This window comes from Anolis carolinensis, chromosome 1 (genome assembly GCF_035594765.1).
Source record: "Anolis carolinensis isolate JA03-04 chromosome 1, rAnoCar3.1.pri, whole genome shotgun sequence".
Classification (NCBI taxonomy): domain Eukaryota; kingdom Metazoa; phylum Chordata; class Lepidosauria; order Squamata; family Dactyloidae; genus Anolis; species Anolis carolinensis.
The window spans coordinates 204,825,001-204,843,234 of record NC_085841.1 but is presented as its reverse complement, the minus strand read 5'-3'; the positions used below and the strand labels follow the sequence as shown (position 1 = coordinate 204,843,234).

The 18,234-nt window shown below is 40.7% G+C and overlaps 1 protein-coding gene across 2 annotated transcripts in view; it reads left to right on the top strand.

The window, feature by feature from the left end:
- Positions 1–6,738: 6,738 nt before the first annotated feature.
- hecw2 (HECT, C2 and WW domain containing E3 ubiquitin protein ligase 2) overlaps positions 6,739–18,234 on the top strand; it is a 297,158-nt gene continuing 285,662 nt past the window's right edge. Inside the window, exons 1-2 of one of the 2 annotated variants that reach the window (XM_008117273.3) lie at positions 6,747–6,837; positions 7,379–7,485. The gene's annotated coding sequence lies outside the window, so the exon portion shown is untranslated. Of the gene's footprint in view, positions 6,838–7,378; positions 7,486–18,234 lie in introns of both variants that reach the window. The other variant, XM_008117272.3, reaches the window with a different exon arrangement.

Here is an 18,234-nt window from a genome sequence, read left to right as displayed (position 1 = left end):
TTTGTGGGTCTGGATTGTGGTTTTGTGGTGTGGTTGTGTTGTTACAACTGAGAGGCAAGGCTTTTGTGTTGTGTTGCGAAGTTTTGTATTTCTGGGTCGTTTAGTTGTGTGCCAAGTTTTGTATTTCTGGGTCGTTTAGTTGTGTGCCAAGTTTTGTATTTCTGGGTCGTTTAGTTGTGTGCCAAGTTTTGTATTTCTGGGGCGTTTAGTTGTGTTGTTATAGTCACGATGCATTGTTGTGAGTTTTGTGGGTCCGGATTGTGGTTTTGTGGTGTGGTTGTGTTGTTACAATCGGGAGGGAATGCTTTTGTGTTGTGTTGCCAAGTTTCGTATTTCTGGGGCGTTTAGTTGTGTTGTTATAGTCATGATGTGTTGTTGTGAGTTTTGTGGGTCCGGTGTGGTTTTGTGGTGTGGTTGTGTTGTTACAACCGGGAGGCAAGGCTTTTGCACTGTTTTGCCAAGTTTTGTATTTCTGGGGTGTTTAGTTGTGTTGTTATCGCATGATGCGTTGTTGTGAGTTTTGTGGGTCCGGATTGTGGTTTTGTGTTGTGGTTGTGTTGTTACAACTGGGAGGCAAGGCTTTTGCGTTGTGTTGTCAAATTTTGTATTACTGGGGCGTTTTGTTGTGTTATAGTCACGATGCGTTGTTGTGAGTTTTGTGGGTCCGGATTGTGGTTTTGTGGTGTAGTTGTGTTGTTACAACTGGGAGAAAAGGTTTTTGTGTTGTGTTGTCAAGTTTTGTATTTCTGGGTCGTTTAGTTGTGTGCCAAGTTTTGTATTTCTGGGTCGTTTAGTTGTTTGCCAAGTTTTGTATTTCTGGGTCGTTTAGTTGTGTGCCAAGTTTTGTATTTCTGGGGCGTTTAGTTGTGTTGTTATAGTCACGATGCATTGTTGTGAGTTTTGTGGGTCCGGATTGTGGTTTTGTGGTGTGGTTGTGTTGTTACAACCTGGAGGGAAGGCTTTTGCGTTGTGTTGCCAAGTTTCGTATTTACGGGGCGTTTAGTTGTGTTGTTATAGTCACGATGCGTTGTTGTGAGTTTTGTGGGTCCTGTGTGGTTTTGTGGTGTGGTTGTGTTGTTACAACTGGGAGGCAAGGCTTTTGCATTGTGTTGCCAAGTTTTGTATTTCTGGGGCGTTTAGTTGTGTTGTTATCGCATGATGCGTTGTTGTGAGTTTTGTGGGTCTGGATTGTGGTTTTGTGGTGTGGTTGTGTGGTTGTAACCTGGAGGCAAGCCTTTTGCATTGTGTTGCCAAATTTCGTATTTCTGGGATGTTTAGTTTTGTTGTTATAGTCACTGCGCAAACAACTTTATCATTTTATATATATAGATTATATTATTATTATATTATTCATTATTCATGACTACATTGAAACTAGAATAGAGAGAAATCAGCATGGAAACTGCAAGAGGTAGAATAGATTGTTGTACATGGAAATAAGGGTAGTAAATAGTTTTTGATTTATTAAATACAGTTATATATTACAACTAGCTGTGCCCGGCCACGCGTTGCTGTGGCGAAGTATGAGGCCCCTTCTACACAGCTGGATAAAATGCATGTTAATGTGGGATTTGTGTATTGATAGTGTTTAAATGAAATTTGTGTCTTGCCTGTATTGCATACTGATTGCATCATCCAGAGTGTAACATAGTCTGGAAAGAGTTAATTGCTGAGAAGCTGTGACGTCCTTGATGTGTGGCTGGAACTGGGGAGTGTCCAGACACAAGTGTGTGTGCATTGCTGATTGCATCAGATCTGTTCTGTTCTGCTCTGAGTTGAGTAGAGTGCTGTCTGCCTAGGTGTTAAGTCCTGTCTGCAAGTCTGTCTTGTACAGTAAAACTTTGTATATAGTTTTATCAAAGTCTCTGGATGTCACTTCGTTCTATTGTCTGCAAGTCTGTTTGTCTTGTACAGTAAAACTTTGTATATAGTTTTACCAAAGTCTCTGGATGTCACTTCATTCTGCGTTCCACTGACTCCATCCAACTGCTGCTGCGCTGCAAATTACTCTGACAATGCACACTGAAGTGGATTATATGGCAGTGTTGAGTCAAGATAATCCAGTTCAAAGCAGATAATATAAGATTCTAAATGGGTTATATAGCTGTGTGGAAGGGTCTTGAGTCTACACTGCCAAATAATTCAGTTCAAATCAGATAATCTGTATTTCATAGGCAGTGGGGAAGAGGCCTAAGTGAGGCCTAATTCTGCCTGTCCCCTGGGCTGAGTGGGTTGCTAGGAGACCAAGTGGGTGGAGCTTAGCCTTCTAACTGGCAGCAATTGGATAAAAACAATTATTCATCTCCCTCTAATTAGGACTTTATTTTTCTTTTCTTTTTGATGTATGAACGTAGAGGCATGGATGAGGGGTTGTGCTGCAAAGTTTAGTGTTTCTGGGATGTGTAGTTTTGTTGTTTTGTCCTAGGCCGAATTTTTTTTTATATATATACTAGCTGTGCCCAGCCACGCGTTGCTGTGGCGAAGTCTGGTGGTATGGGAAATAAAGTATTGAGGAATTGGTGGTAGTTAAGGTAAAGGGTAAACGTTTTCCTCTGACATTAAGCCCAGTCATGTATGATTCTGGGGGTTGGTGCTCATCTCCATTTCTAAGCCGAAGAGCCGTCGTTGTCCGTAGACTCCTCCAAGGTCATGTGGGGTGACTGCATGGAGCGGCGTTACCTTCCCACCGGAGCAGTACCTATTGATGCACTCACATTTACATGTTTTTGAACTTCTGGGTTGGCAGAAGCTGGGGCTAACAGTGGGGGCTCTGTCAGTTCCCCCAATTCAAACCTGCGGCCTTTCGGTCCAGAAGTTCAGCAGCTCAGCACTTTAACATGCTGTGCCATCAGGGGATATTATTTCCTAAAGGTTGTGAATATGCAATATTTCTGATTGTTTTTTTTTGTCTGTTGGAGGCAAGTATGAATGCTGCAATTAGGAAAAATGATTAGGATGTAATGGCCTTGCAGATTTAAAGCCTAGCTGTTTCCTCCCTGAGTGATTTGTTTGTTGGGAGGTGTTAGCTGGCCCTGATTGTTTCCTGTCTGGAATTACCTTGTTTTCAGAGTGGTGTTGTTTGCGATATTTTATATGCTTCTACTGTCTGTGGCCCTGAGAGAACAGAGGATTGGCCAGACTTTGATGATGGGAATCCTTTGTTGGGAGGTGTTAGCTGGCCCTGATTGTTTTCTGTGTGGAATTCCCCTATTTTCAGAATGTTGTTCTTTATTTAGTGTTCTGATTTTAGAGATTGTATTGTTCTGTTTTATTATACCACATTAATTTTTTTATATTCTGATTTTAGTGTTTTTGAATACTTGGAGCCAGATTGTATTCATTTTCACGGTTGACCGCAACACAATAATAATAATAATAATAATAATAATAATAATAATAGTAAGGATAGTAATGATAGTAATAATAATGACTTTGGTAATACATAGTCCTTCACTGCCTTCTCAGCTTCCTTTCTGGAAGAATCCTTTCTTGGGAGGTGTTAGCTGGCCCTGATTGTTTCCTTTGTGGAATTTCCAATTTCCTTGCTTTATTTACTTTCTTTATTTCTTTATTTCTTTATTACTGTCCTGGTTTTAGAGATTATATTGTTCTGCATTATTCTATCCTAGAAATTATTTCATATCAAAGTAGAATCTCACTTATCCAACATTCACTTATACAATGTTCTGGGTTATCCAACACAGTCTGCCTTTTCATAATCAATGTTTTTGTAGTCAGTGTTTCAAATTCATTGTGATATTTTACTGGTAAATTTGTAAATACAGTACAGTAGAGTCTCACTTATCCAACATAAGTGGGCTGGCAAAATGTTGGATAACCGAACATGTTGGATAATAAGGAGGCGTTAAGGAAAAGCCTATTAAATATCAAATTAGGTTATGATTTTACAAATGAAACACCAAAACATCATGTTAGACAACAAATTTGACAGAAAACGTAGTTCAATACGCAGTAATGCTATGTAGTAATTACTGTATTTATGAATTTAGCACCAAAATATCACGATATATTGAAAACATTGACTACAAAAATCCGTTGGATAATCCAGAATGTTGGATAAGCAAGTGTTGGATAAGTGAGACTCTACTGTAATTACTACATAGCATTACTGCGCATGGAACTACCTTTTCTGTCAAATTTGTTGTATAATATGATGTTTTGGTGCTTAATTTGTATAACGATTACCTAATTTGATGTTTAATCAGCTTTTCCTGAATCCCTTCTTATTATCCAATATATTTACTTATCCTGCCGGCCTGTTTATGTTGGATAAGTGAGAGTCTACTGTATATTTCTAATCTTATATTATCTGCTTAGAACTGGATTATATGAGGCCCTTTCTTCACAGTTGTATAAAATGCACACTGAAGTGGATTATATGGCAGTGTGGAGTCAAGATAATCCAGTGCAAAGCAGATAATATAAGATTATAAATGGGTTATATAGCTGTGTGGAAGGACCTTGAGTCTACACTGCCATATAATCCAGTGCAAATTAGATAATCTGTGGAAGAAGCCTAAGTGAGGCCTAAATTTGCCTGTCCCCTAACTGAAACCTGGCTGTCCCTTGGTTGCTAGGCAACGAAGTGGGCAGAGATTAGCCCTCTAAACTGGCAGCAATTGGATAAAAACAATTATTGCTCTACCTCTAATTAGGACTTTATTTTTCTTTTCTTTTTGTTGTATCAACCTAGAGGCGTGGATGATGGGTTGTGTTGTCAAATTTCGAGGTTGGGGGGCCTGTAGTTTTGTTGTTTTGTCCACTGCCCTGATGCCATCACTCTTATATATATATACTAGCTGTGCCCGGCCACGCGTTGCTGTGGCAAAGTGGGGGTGGTATTGGTTAAACATTGTTGTGTAATTTTTATTTAACGTTACTTGCATTTTTTAAATTAATTTTATTGTAAGTTATATTTTTATTTATTATATTTTATTATTTTCTTGTATTATTTTTAGTTATTTTCTGTTATTATAGTATTTTATTGTATTAATTTTTAATGTTTTTTATTATTTTTTATTGGGTCGCTAGGAGACCAAGTTGGAGGAGCTTAGCCTTCTAACTGGCAGCAATTGGATAAAAGCAATTATTCCTCTCTCTCTCTAATTAGGACTTTATTTTTCTTTTCTTTTTGTTGTATCAACCTAGAGGCGTGGATGATGGGTTGTGTCGTCAAATTTCGAGGTTGGGGGGCCTGTAGTTTTGTTGTTTTGTGCGTCGCCATGATGCCATCACTCTTTTATATATATACATAAACAACAACATATTAATTTTTTAATGTTTTTTATTATTTTTTATTGGGTCGCTAGGAGACCAAGTTGGAGGAGCTCAGCCTTCTAACTGGCAGCAATTGGATAAAAGCAATTATTCCTCTCTCTCTAATTAGGACTTTATTTTTCTTTTCTTTTTGTTGTATCAACCTAGAGGCGTGGATGATGGGTTGTGTTGTCAAATTTCGAGGTTGGGGGGCCTGTAGTTTTGTTGTTTTGTGGGTCGCCGTGATGCCATCACTCTTTTATATATATAGATAATAGAATAATAGATTGCTAGAATAATACTAAGAATGTATTGATATTAATATATAAATAGTAATAATATATTAATATGAGTAAATATAGAATATATAAATATATTTACTTTATTATTTTTTATAAAAGAATACTTAATAAAATTAGTAATAATAAATACATAAAACTAATACAATATACATTAGAGTCCCACTTATCCAATATACAATATACATTAGAGTCCCACTTAAATGATATCTGTATTTAATTATTTTATGATATTGTATGATTATTATAAAATCCTCATATTATTATTATTATGTATTACTTGTATTTTCCCATAGTAATGTTTTCCATAGTAATGTAATTATATTTTCTTATTCTGTATTACAGTAGAGTCTCACTTACCCAACATTCACTTATCCAACGTTCTGGATTATCCAACACATTTTTGTAGTCAATGTTTTCAATACATCGTGATATTTTGGTGCTAAATTCGTAAATACAGTAATTACTACGTAGCATTACTGTGTATTGAACTACTTTTTCTGTCAAATTTGTTTTAGTGTTTTTTATTATTTTTTATTGAGTTGGAGGAGCTTAGCCTTCTAACTGGCAGCAATTGGATAAAAGCAATTATTCCTATCTCTCTAATTAGGACTTTATTTTTCTTTTCTTTTTGTTGTATCAACCTACAGGCGTGGATGATGGGTTGTGTTGTCAAATTTCGAGGTTGGGGGGCCTTTAGTTTTGTTGTTTTGTGGGTCGCCGTGATGCCATCACTCTTTTATATATATATATATATATATATATATATATATATATAATTCTATTATTATTGTAGTATATTATTATATTATATTATATTATAATTATATTATTCATTATTCATGACTACATTGAAACTAGAATAGAGAGAAATCAGTGTGGAAACTGCAAGAGGTACCATAGATCGCTGTACATGGAAATAAGGGTAGTAAATAGTTTTTGATTTATTAAATACAGTTATATATTACAATTATACATTTTTGTTATTTAAACTATACATATTGCGAAATTATGGTTTTTTCTCTCGAAGTGACACACCACCCAAGTCATGCTAGGTTTTTTTTGGTGAATTTTGACACACCAAGAGCATCGTCCTAGGTGTTCCTGGCCTGCCCTTGCAATATCCTCCAGAGCCTGCAGGGGGCGTGCTGGACACCGGCTTCTCCATTGAGAAGCAGAGGCAGAAACCTAGGGCAGCCTTGACAGACCCCCAGCATGGGGCAGAGGCGCAGCTTGCAATACCTGCAACCCCTGCAAAGAGGTGAGTCTACAGAAGCGGGAAGGCGGCCTAAAAAGAGCGGGAAAAGGAGGGGGAGATTGAGGAGGCTGTTTTTTTTAGCTTCTCGCCCTCTTTTGGGAAATAAAATGCCCCCTTTCGATTCAAACCTTGTTTGTAGCTCAGTCTGCTTGAAGAGAGACACCTCCTGGCATCCTTGGCAGCTGACTCCAGGCTGTGAGGAAAAAGGGGAGGCATAAGAAGAGGAGGCATAGGAGGAGGCATCTCTCCCGCCTCCTGAGGGACCTTTCCCGCCCTTTCCCTTCCCTCCCTGCATATCTGTGTCTGTTCTGGGCAGCTTGGCTTGTTATGAGAAAAATGCCCGCGCCCAGCAGCCTCCAAAGGAGGAGGAGAGGGAGGGGGAACTGAGAAGAGAGAGAGAAGGCAGGGAGGGAGGGGAAAAGGAGCCACTGACAGAGGAGGAGGCGACAGGGAAGAGCCTCTGCCTCTGGTCGCCAAGGGGAGGGGGCTGGAGCACCTTCCTCCCCCTCCTTCATGTCCTCTTCCTCCTCCTCCTCCTCCTCAGCATCCTTGGCCTCAGACAGCGCTGCCTGCATGGAGGACAGAGCCAGCCCTGCTCTGGCAAAGCCCGCCTTCCTCCATCCTTCCTCCTTTCCCTCCAGGCTGCTGCTGGTAAGTCAAAGGCGGGCCCGCTGCAGTCTCAAGGCTGCTTTGGTTTTGCTGCAGGTGGGGAGGGAAAAAGGGCTTTGTGTGGCTTCTTCCTCACCGCCTGGAGCCAGCCCCTCCTTCCTTTCTCCAAGGAGGGAGAGAAAAACCAACCCCATCTCATCAGAATAAGGCTGGGATGAGTCACTTGGGGGGTGGCCTTGGTGGCAGGGTGGGGTGTCCTTTCCTTGCCTGAGAAGAAAGAGAAAATGTGGGGATGCGACCTGCTTATGGTGTTGTTTCTGGCTATTATCATGGCAGATGTGTCAGATCTCCCCATTCCTTCACACATTTCCCTATCTGCATACAGACACACATACATGCACACAGGGTGGTCACACAAGGGTTTCTATTTTGGAGCCCAGTCCTATTGGGTTGCTGTGAGTTTTCCGGGTGGTATGGCCATGTTCCAGAAGCTTTCTATCCTGACATTTCGCCTGCATCTATGGCAGACATTCTCAGAGTTGTGAGGTCTGTTGGAAACTACTCCAGTGGTGCAATACCGTGTTTCCCCGAAAATAAGACAGTGTCCTATATTAATTTTTGCTCCCAAAGATGTGCTAGGTCTCATTTTCAGGGGATGTCTTAGTTTTCCATGAAGAAAAATTCACATTTATTGTTGAACAAAAAAAATGAACATTTATTATATACTGTACAGTAGTTGTCATCACAAACCAGCATAACCAGACAAACTGTGAATCCTATCAAGAATTTCTTGTTCCTACCATTATTTCCATGTACAACATTCTATGATACGTACATTTACCAATCCTGCATGCTCTGGTGTTTTGTTCGGCGGGCATGCTTACAAGCAAAAACTTTACTAGGTCTTACTTTCGGGGGAGGCCTTATATTTAGCAATTCAGCAAAACTTCTACTAGGTCTTATTTTTGGGGGATGTCTTATTTTAGGGGAAACAGGGTATATCTGTGGGAGAAATAACTCTTCTCCGTTGGAGGCCAGTGTCAATGTTTCAATTGGTTAGCATTGAATAGCCTTTCAGCTTCAAGGTCTGGCTGCTTCCTTCCATTGTTGGGAGATGTTAGCTGTCCCTGATTGTTTCTTGTCTGGAATTCTGTTTTTAAAGTCTTGTTCTTTATTTACTGTCCTGATTTTAGAGTTTTTTTAAAATACAGTAGAGTCTCACTTATCCAACATTCTAGATTATCCAATGCATTTTTGTAGTCAATATTTTCAATACATCGTGATATTTTGGTGCTAAATTCGGAAATACAGTAATTACTACATAGCATTACTGTGTATTGAACAACAACCAAACCTATTGGTTTGGGAGCGTGCAGCTGACTCAGCCCCCTTCTATACTGCCATATAAAATTATCTGCTTTGAACTGGATTATATGGCAGTGTAGACTCATATTCTATACTGTGGATTGTCTGCTTTGATAATCTGGGTTATATGGAAGTGTAGAACCCAGATTATATAGCAGTGTAGAAGAGGCCTCTTACAATTGCGCTCCAGGCAGGCGGTTCAAATAACCTCAAGTTGAATTGGTGGAAATATTTGGCCTTCCAGGTTTCCTGCGGTGGGAAACCCAATTAAGAAGGAATTCACAGGAAAAGAGGGAGGCAGCTCAAGGGTGCGTGATGTCAGTGGCTTTGTTTATAGTACACCTCAGCGTGTTCTGTTGAATTTGCATCAGTTGCAAGCGTCAACAGCTCGTGCTCTTGTTTGAGTTCAGTGGTCTTTGTTGCATTGCTAGGTGTTGGAATACAAACAATCAGATAGATGTTGCATTGCTTGGAATACGAACAACCAGGTCATGTATTGGATGAAGGCTTGGCTTAAGGCATGATGCCCGTGGAATAATAAAAGCGGGCCGTTTACGTTTTTTAGCTAGTGATTATGACTTTTGGATTTTGACTCTTTTTTTCACTCATGACAATTTTACTTTCTTGGTCTGATTAGTTTTCTTTGACATCTTCTGGGGAAAAAATGTGCTGAAATGCAGGGAGCCTTAAACAACGGCATCGAGAAGGAAGTTCCACGGGCATCTTGCATTTTCCTCAGGAAGGTTAATGGTGTCACTAACATTTCATCTTGGATAGGATGGTAGTAGTTATGTAACTGGGTGTTATCAATAGGCTGTGAGTGGCTATTAGAAGTATAAGGTTTGTTTCTCTGGTGAAATAAGACCTTTCTTCCTTGTAGACAATCCAGATGAAACTAAGCTTTCCTGTAATACATATTTTTATTCTTTGGAAAATATACAAAACATGAGTTCTATTGGCTTTATTGGAATCCATGTACCATATGATCTGCCTGAACATATTTCAGTGGTAGTAACAAACACAGAAGTCATTTTTGCAATTCTGATGTGTTTATGAGGAAAAAAAAGAAAGAAAATATCCTAAAATAATAATTACAGTATTTTCCTGATGCTAAGTGACATCAAATGCTTACAAAAATATTCTTAACAAGTGCATTTATTGATTGCATTTAGGGCTGAAGAGGTACTCCTCAAATCTGAGAAGCAAAATGTTAATGTGACTGAAATTGATAAAGGTTTTCTTGTTGACCTCTAAAATGATCTGTTGTTTCATCCAATGCATTTAGCAAATTGCTTCTCCTCTAAAAACAGAGAGAGAACAACCTGCCAGAGATTATTCCCATATTTCATATTATAGTAAACCACTGACTTAGCTGAAAAGAAGGATCTACAATGTAGTTTCTCTTATATCAAATCATTGTGCATTATTTCCCCCCTTGTTTTGTAACCAACTTCTGGTCTAACTGCTTCATTTTGGTTTAATTCAGATGCACTTTTGTTTCTCCATATAATTTTGTGTCCATCTGTCTTGAAGTAGTCTTACATGTATTATTAATTGGAAAAGTGATATACATTTATTGATTAGCCCATTGGCCATATCAAAACATTTAACACACACACACACACACACACAGAGCATACAATCCACGGATTACAATCAAAGTTAAAGTAAGCAAGCTGTTAACAAGATCAAGATCATGATACAGATCAAATATCTGCATCACCCCTACAATTTACAATTTATTTAATTGGAAAAGTGACTGCTACTGGCTCCCCTAACAGCCTGAATGTAAAATACTCTATGTTTTCATTCAGGGGTAAAAGGAGCTCTCAGTGGTAACTTTATTCCTAAATAGGTTCAGAACCTTGGATGAGTGCTTTAAATCTAACTGAAATCTGGAATGGAGTCCCTGTTCCATTGACACCACCTGCCATCACTGTTAAAGGAAACACCAAGGGTGATGTTGTTGTTGTGTGCTTTTAAGTTGGTTCTGATTTGTGGCAACCCCAAGGTGAGCCTATCATGGGTTTTCTTATCTAATTTTTTTCAGAGAGGTTTGCCTTTTCTTTTTTTTTGAGGTCTCTTCTACACTACCATATACAATCCAGATCATCAGCTTTGGATTATATGACAGTGTAGACTCATATAATCCAATCTAAAGCAGACAATGTGGACTATCTGCATTGAGAAACTGCAAGTTGCTTTTGGTGTGAGACAATTGGCTGTCTGCAAGATGTTGCCCAGCGGACACCCGGATATTTGATGTTTTACCATCCTGTGGGAAGCTTCTCTCATGTCCCCACATGAGAAGCTGGAGCTGACAGATGGCAGCTCACCCCACTCTTCAGATTTGTGTCCTGCTGGCACAAGAGTTTAACTCATTGTGCCACCAAGGGCTCCATCACCTGAATTATAAGACAGTGTAGAAGGGGTCTAAGGTGGTGAGAGCTTTCCTTGTCTGTTACCCAGTGGGTTTCACTGGCCGAGTCAGGATTTTAACCTTTTGCTCCAAAGTCAAAGTCCAGTGCTCAAACTAGAGTGAACGGCATGTATTTTAATAATTCCCCTTCCCTCCTGGATTTTCTGCTTTGAACTGGAATATATGGCAGATAACTCATTTCAAAGCAGATATTGTGGGATTTTTTGCCTTGATATTTTGTGTTATACAGCTGTGTGGACGGGCCCTAACTCAGCCAAAGGGCCTGTGTTTCAAGACACATACGTTAATATATATGGAAGCTGGATAGGAATGTGTGTAATTAGCTTTCCCACAACAAAAAACCTGCTGTAAATGAAGTAAGGAGAAGCCATAATGCAGTCAGAGACTATGGTCTGCATGGACCCTACTTCACATGGCAGGAGAACTGCCCTTGGCTGAGTAGGTACTGCCTGAGTAAGTGGTCTAATGCTTTGATTTCAGATAGTACTGACTGATTTGTTCATTTATATTTGTGTACGTCACTTTCATTATAGTTTAATGAAGAAGAGAAATGGCAACAATCTCTCTTCACACACACACAACATGTGAAAGAAACCCTTCCCTGTCTCACAGTACAGTAGAGTCTCACTTATCCAACATTTGCTTATCCAACATTCTGGATTATCCAACGCAGTTTGCCTCCCACCCTGATCCACAGGTGTTTCTCTAGGCAACAAGGATTGAACTTTTTATTGAATTTAATTTCCGATAATGTTGCTACTGTAAGTTCATTTTATGCAATTCTATCTTTATTTCTAGTCAATTTGTTAGTGGCCAATGTTTTTTAGTCAATATTTTCAATATATTGCTATGTTTTGGTGCTAAATTCATAAATATAGTAATTACTACATAATGTTACTGTGTTTTGGACTGCTTTTTCTGTCGATTTGTTGTAAAACATCATGTTTTTGGTGCTTAATTTGTAAAATCATAACATAATTTGACATTTAATAGGCTTTTTCTTAATCCCTTCTTATTATCCAACATTTTTGCTTATCCAACGTTCTGCCGGCCAGTTTATGTTGGATAAGTGTGACTGCACTTATATATGTGCCAGAGGATTTGGCGATGTATAGGAATGGGAAGGGAATATCAATCAGCACAAGTAAAGTCTTGCTATACCAGTGGTTCCCAACCTTTGGGCCTCCGGGTGTTTTGGACTTCAGCTCACACACTTCCTAACAGCTGGTAAGCTGGCTGGGATTTCTGGGAGTTGAAGTCCAAAACACCTGGAGATCCAAAGGTTGGGAACCACTGCTATAAACTAAGTCAGTATGTGGCTGCTGTATTATGTATCCTGAATTAAAGTCAATAATTCTAATTAACTGTTCTTGTTTTGAGATCCCTAGCAATGAAGCATTTCTTAATGTTATTGAATTAATCAGAACTAATATGTATATAGGTTTAACTATATAGTGTTAGCAGTCGCATGGAATTTAGAGGTTGTTCCTGGAAAAGGGAATTTTGAAGTAGTTTAAAAGTTGTCCATAGAGGCTGATCATGAAAGGATTAGAAGCCATTAATGTGTGCTGAAATGATTGATAAGTGTAGCTGGAGAGCTCTGAGATGATGCTTCCCCTTCTGCCAGATGACACAGAGATGTGATCATGTAATCTTTTAAGACTCCCTTAAATTGGACCAGGCTAGGCATAAAGTCACAAATATTGTCTAAAAATAATATCTTATCTTGGTTTAGAATGGCTTTTCAACCTGAACCTAAATTATGAGCAAATATAGTCTTTGAACGGACTTGTCTACGACAAATGCCCTTTGCTCTATCTGTGTACATGTACATTGTTATCCATCCTCTGATGGTTTTGCCTTGACAGAGCATTTGTAGTCAAGACATTTTTATCTGGCTCTCTTACACACACACACACACACACACACACACACACACACACACACAATCAGCAAAAAGAAAACTAGCCATGCCTGGGATGCCTTTTAAGAAATCTATTGACAGTGGCTGGCTGCCAGGCAATACCATGACTTCCCAGCCACTTTGAAAACAGAACTTCAGATTACTCATTTAGTAAGATTTAAATTCCGATAGTGCTTAAAGCAAAAAGAGTAATCCACTGTTCTTCTGCGGCAAAAACATAGCACAACTGCTTTGTGTGGTTGGCCAACTGAACACACATATTTGTCATTAGGGAGATTTCTGTCATTGCTTTAGCTCTGTCCAGGAAGGAAAACCAGAGCCCCGGAAGAGTTATCTGCACATGAGAGGTTGTGGTCAGAGTAGTGTTTCCGAAACTCTCCTTCTAGGTGTTTTGGACTTCAGCCCCTAGAATCCCTGGTCATTGTTCAAAGCAGTTGAGGCTTTTGGATGATAAAGTCCAAAACACCTGGAACATTGAGCTCTGGAGCTAAAAACAACTGGGTTATACTTCCCATTAGACACAGCAAAGTAACTCTCCCAGGTGGCAAATGTTTTCCAATTTCATTGCTCTTGCTTGAGAACAGAGGTGCGCTGATGCTCCTAAGACTGTCTTAAATGTGGTCAAGGAGCTTTTGAAGTAAGAATTGAAGTACCATTCAGTTGGGCATTTAGGTATCTGGGATACGTGGAATGGAAGGCACTATCTAATTTTCTGCCTTGGAGATAAGACAGTTTTGTCCTCTACTTCTTCTCAACCCTCCAAGATAAAATTCGGTAAAGTAACTGCAAGCAGCAGGGATTGGTTGACAGAGATGTCACCCTTGACTTTGTCAGAGTTCATGCCCAAATTGCAAAGGAATTAATTTTATTCCAGTAAAGAATGAAGAGAAACACACAGATGCTTTGAAAAAGAACTAAAGCTGATATTATGCTTAAATCTGGGGAAGTGGCAGGGCAGGATACTAATACACAGGGATTGCCTGACTAAAATCAATGTACAACATCCTTGTGCAGAAGGGTGCATAAGGCAGAAGGGTGGTGACGAAAGAGGAACTAAGGGCACATTGGGTTGTTGTGAGTTTTCTGGGCTGTATGGCCATGTTCCAGAAGCATTCTCTCCTGACGTTTTGTCCACATCTATGACAGGCATCCTTAGAGGTTGTGAGGTATATTGGAAACTAAGCAAGGGAGGTTTATATATCTGTGAAAGGTCCAGGGTGGGAGAAAGAACTCTTGCCTGTTGGAGGCCTGTGTGAATATTGTAATTAATCACCTTGATTAGCATTAATGGCCTTGCCAGCTTCAAGGCCTGGCTTCTTCCTCCCTGGGGGAATCCTTTGTTGGAAGGTGTTAGCTGGCCCTGATTGATTTATGTCTAGAATAATAAGGGCACATTATTTTTATGGCAGTTAGCCAGGAATACAGGCAGACTTCTCAGGCCCCTTCTATACTGCTATAAAACCCAGATTATCTGCCTTAAACTGGATTATATGGCAGACTCATATAATCAAATTCAAAGCGGATAATCTGGATTTTACATGGCAGTGTAGATGGGGCCTCAGGTAAACCTGATCTAGTAACCAACATGTAGAAGGAAGATGCTTTTTTCTCCGTTTGCTTCTATGGAACAGGCTAGAAATTAAAAAAGAGATTACTCTGGATATCTCTAATAGAGGATATATTTCTGATGTGATGCAGTTCTGGTGGACCATATGGACACCTAGCTATCTCAGCCAAGGAAACTGTAGAGCTTAAAAGGACAGACATTTGGAAGACAGGATTATCACATCACAATTTATAATCTACTGTATAGGATTATAAACTGTGATTCTGTATAATATTTATGGGTACTACTGGTAACCTTCTCTTAATCTAGAAATTAGTCAACAAGAAGTATGACCTTATGTATGTTTGCTTGGTAGAGTAGAATACTACATGTAAGGATCCTCCAAGGACATAAATAAGACAGCAGAGCAGCAAACAGAGGGAACTCCAGGATTACCTGAAGAAGGTCTACCTGAAGAAGGTCACCGAAACTGGATGCATAGCCGGGAGACCAGTCGTTACTATTGACATGGAACTTTGTTGCTATTGATATGGAACTTTGATTTACTATTGACATGGAACTTTGATTTACTTTGAATGATCGCATTTGAAGAAGAGTACTACAAACCTTGAGAACACTATCAAGATTGTATTTGTTAAAATTGGACATTGAAATATGTACTTATCTGTACAATTGGAATATATAAATTGATATTACAGTCATAATATATGTGATTATATCACTTGAGGAAATATAGAACTATAACTTACTTTAAAGTACAATATATACCATACTTTTCCTTTTTTCCTTTTTACTATTAAGTCTAGTCGGGTGTCAGCTCACTACAGCCGCTCCTGAATGAACACACGAGACTCTCTGTGATATCACCAGAAACTTTACTGCAGGAAACATAAACATCAGAAAAGCCAAGAATGGGAGGCTCCGGCCAACCATCCTTTATATACCCTCCCCCTCATTTGAAAAGTCTCTTCCCGCTCAGCAAAACCCCGCGCAGATTCCCCGCCAAGTCCAGCAGCCGTTTCTTCTCCGAGTCCTGAGACGCAGGTGTCTTATCAATGTCAGTGACCCTGAAACTCAGAGCCACATCCAGGCTCTAGTAGCAGGGTTCTGACATGGCGTCCTCCTCCCCTTCATCCTGGAAGGAAAAGATTTAACACAACTATTGTTCTCCGCTGTCCAGAGTTCCTTTATACTTTTTTAACAGGCTGCAATGGAATACCGGGTGTACCTTTCCTAGGTCCTTGGGTAGCCTCAGCTGATAGGTCACTTCGTTTATTCTTTTCGCCACCCTGAACGGCCCTATATAGCGTGGAGCCAATTTCTTAGATGGGAACCCCAATTTCAGGTTTTTTGTGCTCAGCCAAACCAGATCTCCTTCGCCCAATTTGTCCCCCTCTCGGCGCCTACGATCTGCAAAGAGCTTGTACTTCTTTTGTGTTTCCCGCAATGCCTCCACCACGTTCTGCCACCCTTGCTTAATTTTAGCCGGCCATTCCTTGTCGGTCTGGCCCTCTCCTTCCTTCCACTCGGGTAGCCTGGGGAAAGGTGCCACCTCCTGTCCGTATACTATTTCGAATGGGGCACGACCTGTGGCCGAATGTACGGCCCCGTTAAAAGCCATCTCAGCAAACGGTAGAAGGTCCGCCCAATCGTCCTGTCTATAATTGGTGTACATCCTCAAGAATTGGCACAGTGTCTGTTGGGTACGTTCGACCCCCCCCGTTGGTCGCGGGATGAAAGGCCGAGCTCAGGTTCCTTTCTGCTCCTAACAGCTGTAAGAATTTTCCCCAAAATTTTGCAGTGAATTGGACTCCCCGGTCGCTAATTATTTTGTCGGGGCACCCATGTAGGCGATATACATGCTTTACATACAAATCCGCGAGCTTTTCAGCCGAGGGGAGTTTTGGCAGGGCCACAAAGTGTGCCTGTTTTGAGAATAGGTCCAATATTGTCCAAATGTATCTGTGGCCTCTGCTGGGGGGTAGTTCGCCTACAAAATCCATTGCCACGCATTCCCATGGCCTCATGGGCTCCACCACTTTCTGCAATAGCCCCTGGGGCTTCCCAGGTGGTGTTTTGCCCTCTGCACATAATTCACACTGCGTGACGTACCCCCTGGCGTCTTTCCTCATTCCGGGCCACCAGCATTGTTTGGCCAACAGTTTAATAGTCCTGGTAGGGCCTAGATGACCTGCACCCTTGTTATCGTGGCATTTCCTTAACATTTCTTGTCTCAAACATTCAGGAATATACAATTTCTTATTAACAAACACCAAATCCCCACACAGTTCTCCCTGTTCTTTGTTCGTTTGTAACCATTCGTCCATTCCATATGCTCGCTTCAACTCTTCCTCCCATATTTCTCCTCCCCCCGTGGAAATGGCAGTATGTTTGTTTTCTTTGGCCGCTTGTGCTCGAGTCAGTACTGCCAGGCCCCATTGCTTATCTAGGAAAAGGCTCCCCTCAGATTCCTGAATTCCTCCCCCGTGCTGAGGCATCCGAGAGAGAGCGTCAGCGAGTATGTTGTGTTTCCCCTGGAAGAACTTGAGTCTGAAATCAAAACAGCTGAAATATTGGGCCCATCTAATCTGCTTCGCTGATAGTTTGCGAGGGGATCTCAGATATTGTAAATTTTTATGATCAGACCACACCTCAAACGGTGTTCCACTCCCTTCCAGAAAGTGTCTCCAGCACTCTAGTGCTTTCAGAATCGCTAAGGCTTCCCTCTCCCAAATCGGCCAGTTTTTTTCTGTATCGCTAAACTTTTTCGACAGATAGCCACATGGCTTCAGGTTCCCCCCCTCGTCTTTCTGCAGCAGGACTGCCCCATATGCCCGGTCTGACGCATCGCAATGTATTACAAAGGTCTTAGACATATCAGGGTGCTGTAGGACAGGCTCCTCAGTAAAACGCTTTTTTAGGGCTTCGAAAGCTTCCTGGCATTCTATTGTCCAGGTCAGTTTGGCCCCAGGGGCCTTCACTTTGGCTGTTTCTCCCCTGCCTTTAGTCTTTAACAAATCCGTTAATGGCAAAGTGAGGCGCACAAAGTCCTTGATAAATGTTCTATAGAAGTTTGCGAACCCCAGGAAGGATTGCAGCTGCTTCCGTGTTCTGGGGGCTTCCCACCCCCTTACGTCTTCCACCTTCGCAGGGTCCATCGCCACTCCCTGGGAGGAAATCCTATACCCCAGAAAGTCTATCTGGTCTTTATTGAACTCGCACTTGGCAAGTTTCGCATACAGCTTCGCTTCCCTCAACTTTTGTAGGACTTCCCTGACTAGTTCTACGTGTTGCTCCTTGGTCCGAGACATTATCAATATATCATCTAAAAAAATAAAAACTCCCTTGTACAATAATGGATGCAACACTTCGTTGATTAATTGCATGAACGCGGCCCCTCCCCCGCATAAACCGAATGGGAGCACACAATAATTGAATAATCCGAAGGCGCAGGAGAAGGCCGTCTTCCACCTGTCCTCTGGGTTGATCTGCAAT